Raw genomic sequence first — 13,016 nt, 5'->3', positions numbered from 1 at the left:
GATATTCTAGAGGTGACAGACTCAACCTTGGGGGAGCTGGGGGTGGCGACGACGAACAGGAAGCTCTGGCGTGGCCTGGTCCATGAAGTTATGAAGAGTCGGAAGCGACTGAACAAATAGACAACAACATGAGGTTTCAGGGTAGATATGCTGTATTTCCTTTCCTTCTGTTGGTTTAAAAACAGTCGTACAGATCAAAACAGTATTGATTTTTAAATGAAGAATTCTTCCCAGAATTTTGTCATCTTGATTTTTCACAGTTGTTTCATTAAAAACCATATGATAGCAGCAAATGTACAAATGAAATGCTAAGTCCTGTAGTTAAATCAGATGATACATACCAGCAAAAAAATACTGTATAGTGACAATTATTTTATTTATTAGGGATCCCTTGAATGATCCACCACATTTTTAAATATATGCTCATTCACTAGATCTGCAACTCAGATCCTTTGCATATTTATTTATAGCAAATCCTCTAGAATTCAGAAGTTGTTTCTAACTACGCTTGCTTTATTCTGAGTTTTAATTCTAACTTGCTGCCATACACACTATAACTTCCTGCTGAATCTGATGAATTTTCTTAAACCTTTTTAATTTGCATTTTTGTCTACTCTGTAATCTATAATTTTCCTCTTTAAATTGTATTTTGCAACAATTACTCTTTTTTTTTAGTATTTCAATTGTTACTCATTTTCTAATTCTGCAGGAGGCAAGAATGGGCATTAAACTCTGGGTGTTATACTCTGGAATAAAAACAGTAAATCAAGTCACTGATCTGACTTATATATCACATTAAACACAGAAAATCCACCACAAAATCATTACATTAAAAAACGACTATTTTGATTGATTAAAATGGTTTGGGCTGCATTGTGTTAAATCACTGTGAGTGATGTGACATTACAATTTTACATGTCATATTTCTGTCAAGACAATGAAGGTAAAAGTCATTGTCATCGGACGATAATGGACACTGAGAAGAACCCTTACGTTAGATTTACGGTTTGGTTTAGATTTGGAAAGAAGTAATTCTTACTTGTGCCACTTATCAAATGACTGTAAATTCAATGATGATGTAAAATTCTAAGGCAGAGCCACTTAGAGTTTTGACAAAGTGCCAGCTATAAAGTATTTACTGTTCTCAATGGTTCTGCCTTGTACACTTAAATATTGATCAGAATCATGAACCTTTCTGATAAATGTAGCTGATCTTTGCTGCTTTAAAAAAAAAACTTAGAGGATTTTAAAAAATAAAATTGTTTTGATAATTTTGTAACAATCCTAGGTATCTTTATTAAAATGTAGAGAAATGATTTTGTAATGGGATACTTTGTGCCATCTGTCCTCAAATTTCAATGCTTTATTAAAAGATTGGGCTAGGTTTGTGGACTTAGATGATAGTTATTGCTGATTAGACACCAAGTTTGCTAATAGCAATTTAGGGCTTAGAGTAATTCCTCAGGCATTTAATCTTAAAGCTACATCTATTCTCTGTGGTAACTGTCAGGATTTTTATTAATATCATTAAATGCTTATAGTCAGATTATTAGCTAAAGCAACACAATAATGCAGATCAACGTATTATGCACAGTACTGATTTCTAAGATAGAATATCCATATTGAATATCCGTATCAGGGAGGTTTTCTATATTAAGAATATTCAAGTATACAGTTCCATATTTTATATCAGGAGAGGAAAGATTATTCACTCATTACACTCAGTAGAATAAAGTTTTGTATGCAGTATGAAATATAATTTTCCTCCTTTTACTCTGACTGCATATTTCTATTTTAGGTTTGTGAATATACTTGATGGGGATGTATGATCCTCCTTTGCCTCTTGGTCTTATGGTTCTTTGTACCAAGTAAGTACAATAGGGTAGAACTAGGAGATCTGGGCTGCAGAACTCCAGACAACCAGTAGAAGGCATTAGTATACTGAAAATGTGGATACTCTGCTGCCATCTAGTGGGTCCCTCAGTTTTTGCAGCATCTGGTAGTCCTACAATACAGTCAGTCTAAATGAACCTGTATTAGAGGCCTCACTGTCCACAGAACGGTAGCTTGCCTAAGTAATAGAGAGGTGGATACCATACTTAGGCAGTTGTGGGGAGGGGCACTCTCAGTTTTCTCAATGTACAGGATACTCTGCACAAAGAAAATATCTTAGCATACAGAAAAAAAAGTCTACCAACTCCTATAATTTATAATTCCAAGTGTTCTTTTTCTATGGGATGAATATTTTTTAAAAATGGCATTCCCTACTGACCCATCATTTTCAGATTGTAATCAAGTGAGTAGTATTTTGCAGGTGAACGAAGGACTACTTTGTATTTCACAGTGGAATACAAAGGGAACCATGTCATTTTATTCTGTATGCCACATCCGTATCTGATCCTCTGATGTGCTCTGTATGTGGACATACATTTTCTCACAATAGTTGACAAAGTAACTAATGTGTGGGTTTATGTTTATGTTTACACATACACACACACTTTACAATCCTGATAGTAGCATATGTATGTATATAAAAGTAGAGCAGAGAAAAAGTAAAGAATTAGTTACCTTAACTTTACAGGTAACATAAATAAAAGTTAAGTCCTAATAACTTTATAAATAACAGAATATGAGAGTGTTACCTTCTTTCCTGAAACATCTTGGGCCACCACATTTACAGAAAGGAGGATGAAATCCTGCCCCCCCTGAACAACTGTTACTCCCAATAAAAACCTCAGGGAACAATGTTGGAAGCTAACAAATGAGCACAAGGTTCAGTTGACTGGAGACATCATGGCTGAAAAATTGAAGATGGCTCTGAAGATCACTGGTCACATGTGAGGAGCTGTTTCTGGCTGAATATTAACCTATTTGTTATACCTAAACATGGTTTTTATCTCTTTCATTTATTTCCCTGTCCATTTAGCTCTTCTCCCACCCCACAGCCATCCAGTTTTATTCCCTTTTCCCCCATTCCAGAGCAGTCATCTTTCTCCCATCTTCATTCTGTTTTGTTTTTTCTTCATATTCTTTGCAGTTTCTGCTAGAAGTAAGAAAGAGGATATGCCTATGTATGTTTGCTTGTTCCTTCTCCTGTGAGAGAAGGGATGCTCTGTGCAGATAGGGAATCAGTTTTATAAATGATGTATTTTATTTAACCAGCAATTGATTTATATTTTAATGAGTGGTCCTTACTGCAGTTAAAACTGTTATTTTGTACCTGCCCATTTTTGGAGTGTGGCTTCAGACAGATTAGTTGCACACCTATACACAGACAACATGAACACTCATTTATTTGGGACACTTCCAGGAATGATTTCAGGAGTTCACAAGCTTAGATTAGGAAGCTAGGCAATAGACAGACCATTTGTGTTTATACTTTTTTCATTTTACTCTTCCTTTGGGGAGAGGATCATCTTAAATTTAGGTTGATCTTCCGATTTTGTAAATATAGCTTAAAATGAAAATCCTGTTGCACAGAATCCAAATATTTTCCTTCAAATGTTCAAAAAAATTGTAGATATAATATTAAAAAAACCATTTTCTAAGTCTTCCAAAGATAGACTGTACTTTGCAAGTAATTTACATAGACATAGGGTCAGTATTAAATGTAAGAATTTTGACTCCTGGCCTCAACAAATGTGTCTGGTGTGCATTAGTTTTTGTATAATAAGCTCCAAGGATACACATTTGGTAATTCATATCACAATTAGGTTTTAATAAATATTTATTCTATCCTTAGCTTTCCATTATTATTGTTATTGTTATTGTTGTTCTTATTCTTATTGCTTTATTACAGTCGTGAAGAGACAGTAAGTAGGGAGTCTAATGAATTTCAATGGAAGATGTGGCTTACAGAGGGCATCAGCAAAAGGACCAGACTCAGTCTGTGGGGGAAGTAGGAAAAATATGATCAGGCAAATGTTCTGGAGTGAAGGCTTGTGACAAGAAGGCAATATGTTGACCCAATCAGCTGGAATTATTTTCCTCAAGTGTTTCATAGCTGCTGCACAGCATTCAATACAAGTCAGATCTTTTAGAACGTTTTATCTGACAAATGATGAACACGTGATTTGCTAAAATGTATACACTTTTATTGAAATTTGAAACAGAAGAACAAGTGAAAAAATGTATGATAAAGTGGACTAAAATTTTTGGTTATAATAGACAGATGGAACAATGGGAAAATAGCTGGTTGAAAGGATTGAAATTTACATTGTAATAATCTTAAAGAGAACTTTTATGAAATTATGTACCATTGGTATATGACACCAAAAATTTATCTAGAATGTATAAAGGTACTTCAAATCTATGTTGGAAATGTGAACAACAAGAAGGGTCATTTTATCATGCTTGGTAGATGTGCAAAAAAGCTAGAAGATTTTGGGTTCAAATGCATATACTGATTCAGAGGATTTTAAAGATTAATATACAACTGAAACCAGAACTTTCCCTCTTGATGAAAAGATTTGGCAATACCTACAATGGAGGAATGGTCAGTGAAGATGATAGAACTTGCTGAGATGGCCAAATTGACCTGTTTGATTAGAGAAAAGACAATATCGACATTTACTGCTGACTGGGAACCCCTGGAAACTGGACTTTTTGGGTAAAACAGAAAAAAATTAACTTATATGGTTTTGATGATTAGGTAGAATAGATCATAGAAAGAAGAGAATCATGATTTAACTTTAGAGAAAGGTAAATCTACAATTGTATTTATAATTGCGGTAAAGAAGATTGGAAGCCACTTCTTTATATCTTTATATCTTTTTTTCTTTTTTTCTTTAGCTTTCTATTTTATTTCTTCCTTTTCTTTTTTCCATCTTACTCTATTTTAGTTTATATTAATTTTTTACTCTTGTTTTTAAAATTTTCAATAAAATTAAATTTTTTTTTGGTTGGAGAAAGATCTTACATGTTGACAAGAAAAAAGTGAGTTCTCAGTCTTAATGAGAATTAATTAATTAATTGTGATTATTTTCATTGATAGCCAGAAAAATTAGGCAGGGAAGCCATTCACAGTGTGGTTTGGCATTGAAGTGGCTATGTTGACCTAATACCATTTTGCTTGGCCTTAATGTATGGAAAAGGCCTATGCACAGATCCTGAAACCTGCTTTCTTCCTAATTTCTGCCAACTTAATTACCATAGAGGTATTACAGGAACCCAGTTCTCAAAAGCTAACCTTTACTCTGAAGAAAAAGTATTTGAAGGACTATTGTATTTCATCTTGCAGTATCACCTGACTTGACAGTAGGTGTCAGTGCAGGCCAGAAATAACACTTAAAAGTTTAGCTGTGAATTCTTCCATTTTTCACTTGGATACCTTTAACTTGCTGAGTTAAGGGAATGTATATGCAATAGTCATAGTAATTTAAATAAGCTCATTCGGAAAAGCATGTGAGTTTCAATCCTTGCTCAGAATACATTTCTACATGCCATAATAAAGTGTATATGGACAAAATATACTTTCTAAAAAAGTGCATTTTCAGCTTCAAAAAAATATGCAGATGTTCTAGAGTTACTCATTTTCACTATGTCTAAAATGGGCTTTCAGTGAAAAACAATGATACATTTATTTTTCCATGTCAGTTTTTAAAATATAATAAAACTGTAGCACATATTTTAAAAATATAGCAGGGACTTGCCAGTGTTTGCATGGGAGCACTGTCTTATTTCTGTTTGCCACATGTATGTATGCTGTGATGGATATTAATGTTTGCAGTAAATATGATATAACACCTTACTCATAAATGTTGAGATTAAGGGCACTTCTATACAAGGTCTCTGTGCCAGTTTGAAACCTGCCCCAGATCTCTGTGAACCCATGAGGTTGATGATGATCAAGTGTGAGTCAACCAATTTCTGGCTCAGCTTCCGTGAATTTGAAACTGCAGTAAAACAAATCTCTGCTATGAAATGATGGGCCCCTGTAGAGTAGTATATTTATCCATTTGCTTTATTCCACCTCCTAACTTGAGGATCTTAGTTGCTCTCCAGGTGTTTTAGGAGAAAAAACTAGCTTGATGTTTGTGTAGCTTACTTTCATAGACATTGCTCAGATAAGATCAGCTGCGTTTTGTTAGGGGCAGGACCTAGGCAATCTTAGTTTCTTCAGGACCTGCAGCAGTTCAGGATGGTTGGGTAGGTTTCTTTGCCCCTTTTCAGCACTGTGAGAGAAGACAGGTTGAGAGACTGGAGAATGGAATTGGCAACAGTACAGAAGTAGCCTAAAACCCATCAGCTTTGAAAGAATTGCATTTAGATCCAAGACGTTTTCACTAGAATAAATGTCAGTAAAATTGTTCTCAGAATAAATTTAAATTTAAAACACCATATTAGTTAAGGACACTTTGGTCATAATTCCTTCATTGATCTGCTTCAGAGTGGTGTTAGTAGCGCAATTATATTTATTCAGAAACAGTTACCATATTTCTGATTTGTTTGTAATTTTAATCTTTTACTTTATATTTTATTGTATTATTCAGGTTTAGAACTAATCTTAAGTTTTAAAGGTGAATTATTTTTAGAACAAACCATTTATTTATATAGCTGTCCAATCATCATTATTATCCCTTTACAATGTCATTATTCTTTATTGTTATACTTTCCCATCATGTTCTTGGTCCTCATCAAATGCAGCCTCCTAAACTTGATGGAAGGTCTATGCAGACATTATAGGACTACACTGATAATGTGGAATTATATTAACTTTATATCATGTCATTTATTTTTTACTAGTTTATGTCTTCCTACAATTTTTCCCTGTTTTCTCTTTGACTCATTTTTTAAATCTATGGAAATCTATTATGTCTTTACTTTCCCACTTTTCTTTAATCAATTTGAATTTCATCATTTCTATATATGGCATTTATTTCAGGAGTATTCACTGTTTTCATTATCTTCATCTCATTGTTCTAGTGTTAATGTTTTATTGGTGAAATTTCAGCCTCATTGATTTGACTGCAGTACATTTTTGTCAACAAATCTTGGTGTATAAATATTGTTCATTATGAATAATCTTTTTCTCCCCAAATGTTTTGTTTTTACAATGTATAAAATGTGTACAATGTAAAAAATGAGATGATTGGAAATTGTTTCCTTTAATTCCATTTTAATGTGATTTATCATCTACAAGATAGAGTAATAACTAAATGAATATTTGAGATTTTTAACAGCATAGTAAGATGGTTTTCCTGCAGCACAATGCTATATATAAATTTGATGTTTTTGAGTGCCACTGTAATATATTTCTACTCTAACAAATGCCAGTGTATTTTTAAGATGAAGTCTGCAAGGCTGTATTAGTGCAACGTGTCACCTGTAAAAGCAAATCTTCTGTTAACTTATTTTGGATTTATAGCTTGCCCACCCTATGTGAGTTCTGTCAAAGAAGCTAGTTTACCACTGAGCAAGTAATAAAAACTTCCAATACCATTAAAGATACATAAAGTATAAACTAATCTACTGAAAATGCAATTACCAAGTAATGGCTTTGGGCAGTACTTTTTGGGCCAAAAACATTCTTAACACTTCAAATTCTATACAGGCAAATTTAAGCTCTCTTGCAAACTATAATATACATGTGGCTTCTTAATGTACATTTTGTATACATGCATATTGAGGTCTGTGATCAGATTCATTCAGTTGCTGTAATTTTTTTAGCATATGAGTTTTTTGAGAGCATGATAGTGTATTTAGTTATATTCCTTGCTTTTCCTCTGAAAGCTCAATGTTTTTATCCTCACAAGAACAATCTTGTATGGCGGGTTGAGCTGAAACACGGTAAGAGGCTAACATTATCCAGCGAGCTCCTCAGTCAAATAGAGATTCGGACTGATGTCTCCCTGATCACAGTCCAGCTGCTACAACACACTGGCTCTCTTGATTTAAAAATATTCAGTATCAGTTTAATTCCTGGGCCCTCAACACAATTGTGCCTCCAAAAGAGCTTTGGTGAACTTCAAGAGGATAAGAGAACAATTAGAATATCTTCCTATTAGGCATTGCTTGATAAAATAGTAAAATATGCTATTTTAATTTAACTTTTCTTTCATCAAGGAACTTAAGGTGAAATATATGTGTTTTTCATCCTTTTTCCCAGCCAGAGAATGATCAGACCCAGACCTACTTACCTTCAGCAAGATACCTGAACCATGAAGCACTATAATGTTGTTGTTACAGGCTGTGATGGTATTTAAGGGAGATAGCATCCTATGTCCCGTAGACTTCTAAAATATGACAGCAAGATGCGTTTAAATTGCTTCTATATAGTGAAGCAATAGTTGATCAATAAACGGATACTAAAATGGATTAATCCAATGATAACATGCAAATGCAGATGAGATAAACAGATATGCCAATTCCCATTCATTGCTCTGGTGCCAGTGTAGGAGGGGGTTAGGCTGTCTCTACTTTGTTTCTAAAATTATGTTGGAGAATAACAGATTTCGTTCAGCTGCTGTTTTTCCTTATCAAAAGCTGATCATTGGAATTTAAATGCAGGCTGCAAAAGTCCTGCAGGTATGAATATATATGTGAACTGATAGAGAAAACAGAAGAACACAACTCAATAACATTCAAACAACTTGTCACATCCAAGGCATACTGAATGTCAATATTAGGCTGAGATCTTGGACATTCATTTCTTGAAGCAGACTGGATTTGCTCCAATTCACATTTCTCTGATATGAGGAAGTTGTACAAGTCCTCATTTAGTGACTGCTTGAAGTCAGGACAGTGATGAAAAGGTAACTTTGCGACCAATCCTCGCATTTATGATCTTTGCAGGTCTGTAAACAAAGGAAAGCTGAAGTAAGATCATAAGCATAGGTACGGTTTCATTTAGTGACTGCTTTGCTTAACAACCAAGTTGCTGGCCCCAATTGTGGTCGCTAAATGAGGATTACCTGTATTTATCAAAAGTTGAAGCTGCTCATGCTATGGGGAGTAATGGTATCTTCCTTGCCATATGTTACATTCCTTTTGGTTTTAGGTCAGAGCTGAGTCTGAATTGATCTTAATGAACACAATTAATCTCCTGTGTCCTTGCTTCCTCATAAATGAACAGCACCATTTGAATGCCTCTGCAGTAGTGATTTTATTTATTTATTTATTTGTTTATCATATTTCTTCACCGCCCATCTCGTGTTGCGGCGACTCTGGGCAGTTATGGCAAGCTAGAGCCCTAGGTTTAGCAAAAAAGAAACTACTAGCCTGTTAAAAGCAGAAAATGTGTGTAGTACTGAATAGTAAAAATATAAAGAGTTAGTACAAGGCTAGAAGGCCAGCTGCAGCATTACTGAGCTGCCATTAATGACATGGCTCTCTTTGGTGTTAGCTGAATTGTCATGAATAAGACACCTCTGATTAAGTAAAGGGTTTGAGTTGACAATTGAAATACTATTGGCAGAACTTGCTCTTCTTATGATCAGGCAAACCCTGAAGGGCAGGCTTTGTAAATATATCCCAGGTCCAGACAATATAAAGTTGTTGTGCTACCTGCCAATTCCACATGACTAAAGCCCTGCACATTTTTACACGTGTTGCACATGCAATACATGTAGAAAAGGAACGGGGTTTCAATCACTGGTCATGGACACCATCTTTTTTTTTTTTTTTTTTAAATCTAGGTCCTTGTTTTACACGCTGAGATTCCAAGCTGAGTCCATGTTACATGCTGTATCATGAGTGAGCATGCACCATCAAACAGAATTTAGTTCTAAATTGCAATAAAGTTTACCACATTTTGGGAGGGAACCCATTCCATTCACCCATCCAATATATGGTAAACCCTAACTGTTTATTAGCTATTACAAGGTCTTGCCTGTAACATATAATGGGATCCTTTGATAAAGCCTCGTAATTAATGTTACTTGTAGACCTCTACTACATTTATGAAATAATTGAGGGCAACGTAACCATGCAGGAATGAAAAATGAAATAAACTGAATTCAGGACATAGTTTTAATGTTATACTGAAAATGTGGGCTCATTACTTAAATTTGGAACTATCTAATGTACTCAAGAAAGTAAAGGCCAATTAATTGCATGATGTTTACTTCTAATAAACAAACAAAAAAAAAAGGTGGGACCTCAGTTTCCAATTGGTGTCTGATAATTGTTGAAACTTTCCCTGTGCAAATATCTGGCCTATCCTCCCATAATTTTTTCTTTCCTTTTTTTTTTCCAATCATTTTTCTTCTTCTCTCCCCTGTGGCTGGTAATAGTTTATGGACCATGTTGCTGTGTTAATACCTTGTTAAGGCCATTTCAGCTGCTGGGTCTTTGTGGAGTCAGTGTCAGGACTACTTTATTCTGAGCCCTTAATACGCGTGGTAAAACTGGGGATAGGTGGACCTTCTGCTGTTGTTCACTGCAGGGAGCCTAGTGCTCTAGGCTTCCTCTCCCCAGATGCAATGATGCTGGCAGTATAAGCAATAAAAAAAGTAATTTTTTCTGGTCAAAAGTAATTAGACTGACCTAAAGAAACATTTATATTAATGGAATAGACATAACATCACCAGCATTGCTTGATATTTTTCAGTTCAGTTGGTAAAATAGCAAGTGTTTAAAAGCTGTTGAATGTTATTGTCTGAACATTTCAGGCAGGTAGCTAAGAAATGGTTGACTGTTGTTGCACTTGTGATATTGAATCATAGCTCATATTTTGGAACAATCAAGAATCTGATCTAAGGAGTAAAATTACCCACATACTATCATGAAATAGAAAAAAATACAAGAGAATGAGAAATGTATATGAAGTAGATCTTGTATTTTGGTTATGGTCAATAAACTCCCACCACCATGTTGCCACTGCATTTTATTATGTTTGCCTTTTTATGCTAAATATTTTTTAAAATCAGCTCCAATTACTCATTAACATGGCATTTATATAATGAGTACCAAATGTTATATTTTACCCAATGCTCAATTTCTAATACCTAAAGGTATTCTAAGGTGAGAAGTAAGTTACTGAAATAATTACCACTAAATATATTTTGAATTATGAAGTAATTAAGTTTTCAATATGTAATGAACTGTCAAATTTGAATTCAGGACTGTTTTTATACTCTTTATTTATTGAACAAAGACATGAGTTATCTTCTTTAATCCTTTAAGCCAGGTAATTTTTGATGTAGTACATATATTGTTTTTAAAGACGTGAAATCATTGATTTCAACATGAACAGGCAGAACAGCAGATTTATCTGTAGCAATTTTGTTAGGGTTTGACCTACAAAAATCCTTAGAGCTTTTAGGTATAGATCCTTGTTAGCTATTTCATATAAATCCCATTTACTGACTGGCTCATCCATGATGGTGTCCCTAAGTTGCTTGCTCAGTTGTTTATTTGCTAGAGCAAATCCTAACTTTATGTTTAATATGTGTTACTGTTTCAAAAGTCTAGGTTAGATAGAAGTAAAAGGATCTTTGGGGTATTATATGTACTGCTATCAATCACTGCACCTAGTGATTGTTCATGATTTCTTTACTCTCTATTCTAATTGAATAAAATGTGTCCTTCTGGTAGGGTATAAATCTGAAAATGAGAATCCAGAAATGAAATTGTCTTTTAAATAATTGAAATACTTTTCAAGTTAGGAAAGCCACAAGCAATCTAATTGTCATTTGCCAACTCTGAAACTTTGCTATATTGAAGGCTTTCACATGATTAAAACAAAACCAGATTATCTCTTTTATTGTAAGAGTTGCCACTTTAATTGCCATTTTAAAGCAAAGTTTTGTAAATTGATCAGCTGATCAAAATTCTGGCACAGAACTGAAAGTTTAGCATCGGCTTCTATTCAGATTTTAAAACACTGTTGTCTGAATTGTCATATTTCTAACAATTTTCCCTTTTGCATTTGCTCCTGAAGGTATGCATGGGAATTCAGGAAGGTGCCATACTCAGTCAGACTATTGATTTCTCTAGCCTTGTACTGTCTACTGTGATCAGCAGTAGTTTTCAAAGATCTCAGACACAGCTACATATATCTTGAGTATATTTTACCTAGGATGGCAAGGATGGAATCTAGGTTTTATGCATAGAAAGTAGGTTACACTGCAATGCCATATCTTGAGATTGGCAGATTGCAATTCCAAGCCCTGCCATATTTTGCATGTTTGCAATATTCTGTTCAAACAATAAAATATATACTGCATCTCTTAAAGGATTTCTGAAATTAAAATACTATATTGGAAAGCAACAGTATAAACATATAGCATGCCATTATAGATTGTTGAGATAGAATGACACATTGTTAAATTATGGGTTCAGTCTTGATGAAGTTATCTTGACTTAAATCTCACTAAAATAAGCACATTAGTTATGTTTTATTCAGATATACTCTGCATAGAAATTCTGGTCCTATCACACTAGATCTTGAGTCGGCCCAGGGTCAGATTCTCTTCATTTCACGCATCTGCTTTAGAAAATGATGTGAAATCCTCATGTACAATGCATTATGAAACTCTGGATAAACTTTACTAGTGTCAAAGCTCGTATAATGACTTAGGTGACAGAACCAACTGTTCCATGCTAGCCATTCAGCTTCTGCTGACATAAAAATATAGACTCTGCAAAAATTTAATTGCCAAGCAATTGTGGAAAATGTGGAAAATTCTTACAATGTTAAAGTAAGATCCAACTTTTAGTTGAGTTAGTTTCCAGAGATGGAATGGAGGAGGTGCTGCTTTATCCTTGGTTCAGCAAGCAAAATGCCTTCACTGGCCCTAAGTCCACTTTTATAACACACTACAAGCTGAGGTTCCTACTGAGTTACTCTAAACTTTTTTTGTATCTAGTCAGCTAGATACAAAATAGATACTGCAGAAGCTGTTCATGTCTCATATATGCACCTTCTACAACAAGAAGAAAGATATAAATAGTATGAGATGGTACTGAGCCATTATGGTCTGCCTCTTCATTGATAAGACAGGATTGTATGAGCCATAACAATATTCTAGGAAAAACTTATTTTACTGTATATTCAAAATATTATTCTGCTAATT

The sequence above is a fragment of the Candoia aspera genome, chromosome 2 (assembly GCF_035149785.1).
Source record: "Candoia aspera isolate rCanAsp1 chromosome 2, rCanAsp1.hap2, whole genome shotgun sequence".
NCBI classification, from domain to species: domain Eukaryota; kingdom Metazoa; phylum Chordata; class Lepidosauria; order Squamata; family Boidae; genus Candoia; species Candoia aspera.
This window is presented reverse-complemented; position numbering follows the sequence as displayed.